The sequence below is a fragment of the Homalodisca vitripennis genome, unplaced genomic scaffold, assembly GCF_021130785.1.
Source record: "Homalodisca vitripennis isolate AUS2020 unplaced genomic scaffold, UT_GWSS_2.1 ScUCBcl_279;HRSCAF=1903, whole genome shotgun sequence".
NCBI classification, from domain to species: domain Eukaryota; kingdom Metazoa; phylum Arthropoda; class Insecta; order Hemiptera; family Cicadellidae; genus Homalodisca; species Homalodisca vitripennis.
Window position 1 is genome coordinate 11,846 of NW_025776398.1, and position 8,012 is coordinate 19,857.

The following is an 8,012-nucleotide window of genomic DNA, read 5'->3' on the forward strand; positions in this document are numbered from 1 at the left end:
TGGTTCCAATGTGGCATTATGTTTAAACGTATGATTAATTACATGACATGTACGACCGTAACCACCGTCATGATAAGTATAAATCAAATCCATGTGGTTCGTCACTATAAATAAAATATGACTTAACCTCTTAAGCTGATTTTAAATATCAGGTTTTTATTATACTCCAAACAACCAGTGTATTGGTCGATAGGTTATTTTAGTAATAATTTTTCATGTATATTTTCGCATAAAGGGAGTATTACCCAATAATTAAAGTATAATACTTGTTAATTATGAAGTATTTTCTATATCAAAATTTTCTTTCTGTCAAAACACCAAAAGTAAATAATGCGTAGAAAGCAGCAGAGCTTCTTTCTTGAAACTATTTACCGAGCACGGCCTTAATTCCTCGCCCGCCTCTGTGTCTAGCGAGCAATTTTGCGGTTTACATTCTCATCTTGGCGTTGTCTCATCCATAGTTAATGGCGTCTAGGATGTCTCCTAACACGATGTCATAATTGTGACGTTTACCAGCACAAAGTGAAAGTTTATTCCCGAACAAATCCACTGAACAAATTTCCCGAACTGAGACTAAATATTCGCTGATGGACTACTCCCGCTAAACCAACTTTGAGTAGATAGCGACAATCGTTCATATAATTATAAACATGTTTCCCCTATTTGTTGCCCTAAACTGAAATAATTGAAAGTTCAATTCCACTTCTCAGATTTATAGTTGTATGGGATTAAATATAATATATATATATATATATATATATATATATATATATATATATATATATATATATATATATATATATATAAAATTATTTTGTATTTGGCCGTATCTGTCACATATGCGTTTAAATAACCAAACTAACATATGATCGGAAGACCAAATACCTGTCAAATGACTTTTATTTACATTAAATTTGTTTAAATGGCAATAGCCTTATTTAATTTCAATAAAACATTGAATCGAAAAAAGTACTAGCTCCGCCGGGACTCGAACCCGGATCTCTCACTTGCCGGGTGAATGTGCTACCATTACACCACAGAGCCCTCACTTTTTACGGTTAAATTATTTTGTATTTGGCCGTATCTGTCACAAATGCGTTTAAATAACCAAACTAACATATGATCGGAAGACCAAATACCTGTCAAATGACTTTTATTTACATTAAATTTGTATAAATGGCAATAGCCTTATTTAATTTCAATAAACATTGAATCGCAAAAAGTACTTGCTCCGCCGGGACTCGAAACCGGATCTCTCACTTGCCGGGTGAATGTGCTACCATTACCCGAAAAGAAAAGAAATGAATGGAAAAGAATGAATTTTGGTTATGAGAACCGTGAAATAATATTTAAGAGGCTCGATTAAGAAGGACCACTTCACACTAGGCAGTGAAGACGCCGAACACAATTATTTTAACAAGAGTTCACTAGGTTACACATAATGAGTTTATGAACAGTGCATATTCAAATAAAGTTTAGAAATTAAACAGTTACCTTTGTTTTCATGAGAGGTACCTAACCGTAGTCTGCTGTTGTGGAGGGCCAGGTTGTGATCAGTAAGTGTGGAAATAGGCTGCAGCAGTCTTGTAGGCAGGCCGTGAAGACGGAAGATGTCCTTCACGGATTCACTCACGCACAATACGACCGCAAACGAATAGTTCATAACACTGTGGCCAGTCCTGTAGAGCACGGTAGACGCGGGTGTCCGGGAGCAGAGACGTTCTGGTAGAGATTGCCAATCCAGAGCACTGACTTTTAATGTTAATGTAAATGTACAACAAATAAAAATAAACTAATATTTTAAGTGAGAGAGTAACACATGGGGGAGAGAGTAAGTATGGTCAGCAGTGGCTAGAGAGTACATAAGTGCCCCAGGCGGGACCGAGAGTATAACGAGCAAGCGTGCCGTCGCTTGCAAGGTGGGCAATTGATAAGTCAACCGTTGTGATTGGTTGGTGAGTTTACAGTAAACAGCTGATTCGGGAAACAATGGTTCATTGGTCTGTCACTGTACGTGAATATTTTAATCCAGTAAGAAATGGTATTGTAGGCACTAGGCCGCAGAAAGAGATATAGAATTAACGCAGTATATACAGTTTAGTAAAATAAAGGCAAATATAGAGTATAAGTTGCACAAAAAATATATACATAATTATTATTCAATAAAAGTAGCCTTTTCATATTAGGCAATAAAAAACAAGTTATTTAATGCAATAAATACTTAACAACCACAGAGCCCTCACTTTTACGATTAAATTATTTTGTATTTGGCCGTATCTGTCACAAATGCGTTTAAATAACCAAACTAACATATGATCGGAAGACCAAATACCTGTCAAATGACTTTTATTTACATTAAATTTGTATAAATGGCAATAGCCTTATTTAATTTCAATAAATATTGAATCGCAAAAAGTACTTGCTCCGCCGGGACTCGAAACCGGATCTCTCACTTGCCGGGTGAATGTGCTACCATTACACCACACAGCCCTCACTTTTTACGATTAAATTATTTTGTATTTGGCCGTATCTGTCACATATGCGTTTAAATAACAATTATATATATATATATATATATATATATATATATATATATATATATATATATATATATATAGTGTGTATCAAAAATGAATGACCTGATTTTAAAACTCAATATCTATTGCTAAATATGTACTACAAAAATAATATTTATTGCAAAAATACTCACAAAATCTTAAAGTTTTAGGTATGTTATTACAAATGTTGTATATGTCCACCAACAGCAGCACGAACAACATCCAGAAGATAGCTAAATTCCTCATAAACCTTACACAACGTATCTGCGTTCACAGACCTTACTGCGACAGTTATTCTGTTCTTTAGTTCTTCGATGTCATGAGTTAGAGGGGGAACAAACACTTTTTCCTTCACATATCCCCACAAGAAAAAATCGCATGGGGTCAAGTCTGGTGATCTTGGACGCCAAGAATGAAGGGCATTGTCTCGAGGTCCCGTGCGCCCTATCCAGCGGTGGGGCAGAGTGTTGTTGAGAAGCTGCCGAACATTGTTGTGCCAGTGAGGCGGAGCTCCATCCTGTTGGAAAATGAACCTAAAACTTTAAGTTTTTGTGAGTATTTTGCAATAAATATTATTTTTTGTGGTACATTTTTAGCAATAGATATTGAGTTTTAAAATCAGGTCATTCATTTTGATACACGCTGTATTTATTTATTTACTGTACATTTACCTATAGCATTGTTATATACACTACATTTTAGTACATAAGACATAGTAATGTCCATCCAAATAGCTTAAATTAAATATTTAAAAATATTTTCATTTTATCACATAAACCATAAGTTATCTACGTTTTCATTTTGAAATATTAATGCAATGCCAGTGCTCACTATACAATGAAGCGTGCATACGCTTGTATGTTGTTAATTTCTTTGCTTTTATAATCATAAAGGTCTGTATTATTGGATAAAAATAATACGTCGAAACTATCATAAGATATCATGTATTCATTTAACAACTATTTATTTTAAACTTTTAAAAGTTTGGTTTTACTTTTTTAATTTCTCTAATAAAACACTGTTATACCTTGTTTTATGCTAAAATAAATATAATCTCATTATTTTTTACAAATAATCCTCTAATAAATTTAATTATAAATACATGTATACAGCTTCAACGTAGCTTTTGTGTTTAGAGATGTTATAATTACATGACTTGTAAGTAACGTTAAAAGTTGTATTTATTTGTTTCAATTTTCGTCAAAATATCACAATAAAGGTTTTTCTATTACAAACCACCATAGTTGAAGTTATGCAGTGTTTCCAAACAATTCTCAATTTATATTTACAATATGTTACTATAAATCTAAAAAAGTCTAAGGAACTTTTATATACATTTTTGTATGTTTTTGTTTGGGTAATATGTTTTCTGTTGTGACAAAATCAGTTGTAGTTTGTACATGATTATGAAATATCGTTTATTGGATTGTTAATTATGAAACTTGTATTTTTAGCAATTAATTGAATGAAATTATCATTTAGAATTAAAGAAATACGCGAATAAACATTTATAGCATATTACTGAATATGTTTTGTGATTCTAGATTTGATGTCATCCTAGATACGTATTTAACTAACGAAAACCTTTCAAATTAAAAACTATTATTTAGAAAAACTACTTTACATCCATCAAGCTCGGTCATCCATACTACAAAGCAGATTTTTTTTTTTCAAAAATAGTAACCAAATGTACTATAAATCAAAGCTTGTGAAGGACACAAGAAGGAAATTGGATCACGTCCGGAAGGCCATCTCACACCTGGAATGGAATCAGTGACGCGATATTTGTGACGTCATGAATCTACACGTCACAAATATGTTATTACTAATAAAAATATAAGTACGCTAGAGTATTAGTCGCGTAACAGACTGTGCCGAGGTTGCTTGCAAAATTCCATCTCTATATTTAAAATTCTAAGCCCTCATTCACTCAAACACTCATCAATAATTCACCGACTACTCAATCTCCGTGAAAGTTTTAAATTTGCACACGTATGCCTCATGATTTAAAGAGAAAAAGTCAAGCATTTTCACACAGTTCTACGAAACATAGGGGTTGGTTAAAATGGGATTGCAAACCTTAAGAGAACTAAATTTTGTTTCAAATTCTCAATTTCCTATGAAGATGAAATGTGACACACACGTGTACTATATACTCAACAGACAAATAGAAGGTGGTGCTCGAAGAACCCTCATAGGGGTGAACTTGGATTACAAAATATTATATTTCTTTCCAATGTTCTAGGATGATTAAATATTACATAATTACATTCCTCACGGCTAACATAAAATATTAAAGCATTTTTATATAGATAAATTATTCTTAGGGATTAACATGGACTGCAACCCTAAGATGACAATATTTTTATTTTGCCACTTCATGCCGTTGGGAGAAATTAAATTTCATACACATGTTTCTCATAACAAAAATACAAGAACACTTTCGTGAAAATCATATATCCATAGTGGTTGAAACAAAGTTGCAACCTCTACAGTAACAACATTTTATTTTCATCTGATAAATTTTCTAGAGAAATTAATAATGTGGCACATGTGTGTCTTATGTTTTCAAGATAAACATTTAAAAAATCATGGATATTAATGGCCGGCAGGGGCTACAATAGATTTTGCAAACTCTATAAAAATTAAATTTTTTCTGTTTTAAAATTTCTGCTGTACTATATATACAAATTCATACACATGTTTCACGTCTCATACAAGGAAAACACAAAAGCATGTCCATCAAGATGAACCACCAATGGGTGTTTAAGTAGAGCTGAAACGCCAGAAAAATTTAAAATGAAGTTAATGTAATGAAAATAACTAAAACCCTTTAAATTAAAACTTTTTATTACATACACGTGTTTCGGTTTTTTAACCATCTTCAGTGTACATTAACCTCTAAATAAATAAATAAATAATAAACAATGAGATATACACATGTGGACCTTTTAAACATATGTTAAATTTAAATGACACAGTTGTAATTTTCTTATTAGTAATCTGTATTTAATATTTTAATTTTTTCAAAAATTGGATTTGTCTTATTTTTCAGATTACTATTTAAAATGTTATGAGGATCTTTATTATAATTTAGATAAATGTGTAATTCTTCTTTTGTGTTTAACTTCTCTCCTTTCCTTTCGATATCTAAAATTTCCATGTTCTTTTCAATATTTGTGTAGTTATGGTCAGTCTCCAATAGGTGTTCAGCAAAATTTGATTTTATTGTAGACATGTTATTTGTTTTTAAAGCTTGTATGTGTTCTTTAAACCTTTTATTAAAATTTCTTCCAGTTTGCCCAATATAATAGCTTTCACAGTCACTACAGTTAATTTTGTATACTCCAGATTGTTTGTATAATTCCTGTTTGTCATCATTTTGGTTGACTTTGTTTTCAATAAGTTTAAATGTATTATTTCTTGTTTGGTGACTGATGGAGAATTTTGAATTTTGAAAGGTTTTTCGAACAGCTTTGTTTAATTTAGTATTGAATGGTACACATATATATTTTTGAATTTCTGTAGTATTATGATTAGGTAGTATTTTGTTGGTTTTATTAATTTTTCTTGTTTTCTTCTTAATCATTTTGTCTACAATTTGGGGTTGATATCCATTTTTGACTGCTAGGTATTTTATTATTTTTATTTCTTTATTTTTATTTTCATCACTCATTGGTATATTTAACATTCTGTTTACCATTGAGTGAAATGCTGCTAATTTGTATTTCCAAGGATGGTTAGAGGATGATGGTATTAGAAGATCTGTTTGGGTTGTTTTTCTATAAATTTCAAATGAGTGCTTTCCATTAAGATTAGAAATACTTATATCAAGAAAGTTAATTTTGACTTTTTGGATTTCTTTAGAAAACTTAATTGTTGGTGATATAGAATTGAGAAATGTTAAAAAAGTGTTCTGCCTGGTTCTCATCTCCATTGAAAAGACATAATATATCATCCACATATCTAAACCAATAAATTATTTTGTCTTTAAATGGATTAGTGTCACTCATTATTTTGTTCTTTTCTAAATGTTGCATATATATATTTGCAAGAAGGCCTGAGAGAGGAGATCCCATTGCCAACCCATCTTCTTGTTTGTAAAAGTCCTTATTGTATTGAAAATAATTTTGATTAACAGTTGCTTTTGTCAATGATAAGATATCGTCAATTTCATTCATATCTAGTTTACTGTATTTTATTAGATTATCTTTTAGGATTTGAATTGTTTCTTGTTTTGGAATGTTTGAGTACATATTGTTAACATCAAAAGAAATGAAGAAAGAGTTTAATGGAATTTGAATATCTTGAATTTGATTTGCCAGATTACTTGAATTTGATATACTGTAATTATTTTCAAAATGTATGTGGGTTTTTTATTTTGTTATTTAAAAATTTACATACCTTGTAAGTAGGAGAGTTACGAAAGTTTACTACTGGTCTAATTGGAATATCTGGTTTATGTGTCTTAGGTTGACCTTTTAGAGTAGGAGCTTTTGGATTTGTCATTTTGAGTTGGTATTGTTCTGCTTTTGATAAACTTTTGCATTTACTTATTGTGGCATTTATAATTTTTGTGTATTCTTGAGTTGGATCCTTTTTTTAAATTTTTAATTTTGTTGCTGTCAATGAATGTTTCAACTTTTTCTTGATATGTTTGACTGTCGATAACTACTACAGTATTCCCTTTGTCAGCTTTTGATATTATACAATTATTTTCTTTTAGTTTTCTTGATATGGATGTTACTAACTTCATATCATTGTTTGACGTTTTTTATTGATTTGGGATTTTGTACTTTTAAATTACTTTTGTTTAGTTCATGGATAAGATTGTATCGGAAAGGTTCTTGGAGTTCTGTGTCTGTTTTCTTTATGGCTGTTTCTAAATTGATTAGATCATCTTTGATTGTTTGAATTTTATGGTCCAGATTAATATTATATTTGAGTGATTTGTCCAATAGGGCCAACTCCTCAGCATTAAATTGGATAGATGATAAGTTTTTTATTCTTGGGTAGAAATCTTCATTATCATCAAATGTATAGTTTTTTGAATTATTTTCTTCCTGTGAGTTAATCAATTTATTAATCTTATTAAGATGGACCTGTTTTTTTCTTTAAAATAATAGGTTTGATCCATTGTTGTGTATTAATATTAATTTCTTCAATGGTCTCTTGGTGAAATGTTAATTTGATTTCTGTTCTAATATCTTCAATTGATCTGACTATTATGTTCATTTTTGCATATAAACTGTTAATTTCTTCTTTTATCCATATTATTTTCCCTCTTTTTAATGCTTTTAGCGCAGCTCTTGATGTAGATTTAGTTTTTAATTGAACATAATTTGGAATAATATTTTCACTCAGGGCATAACTTATTAAACTGTATATCTTCTCTTACCTTTGCCAACTTAAGTGAGAGGTATTTGTATTTGTGGACAATGGATTGGTTGTTAG

General features: G+C 30.7%; 1 non-coding gene across 1 annotated transcript; it reads right to left on the reverse strand.

Moving 5' to 3' along the window:
* Positions 1-973: 973 nt before the first annotated feature.
* On the reverse strand, positions 974-1,044 carry Trnaa-ggc. The gene has a single exon. It is a non-coding gene; the product is annotated as a tRNA-Ala (tRNA).
* Positions 1,045-8,012: the final 6,968 nt, after the last annotated feature.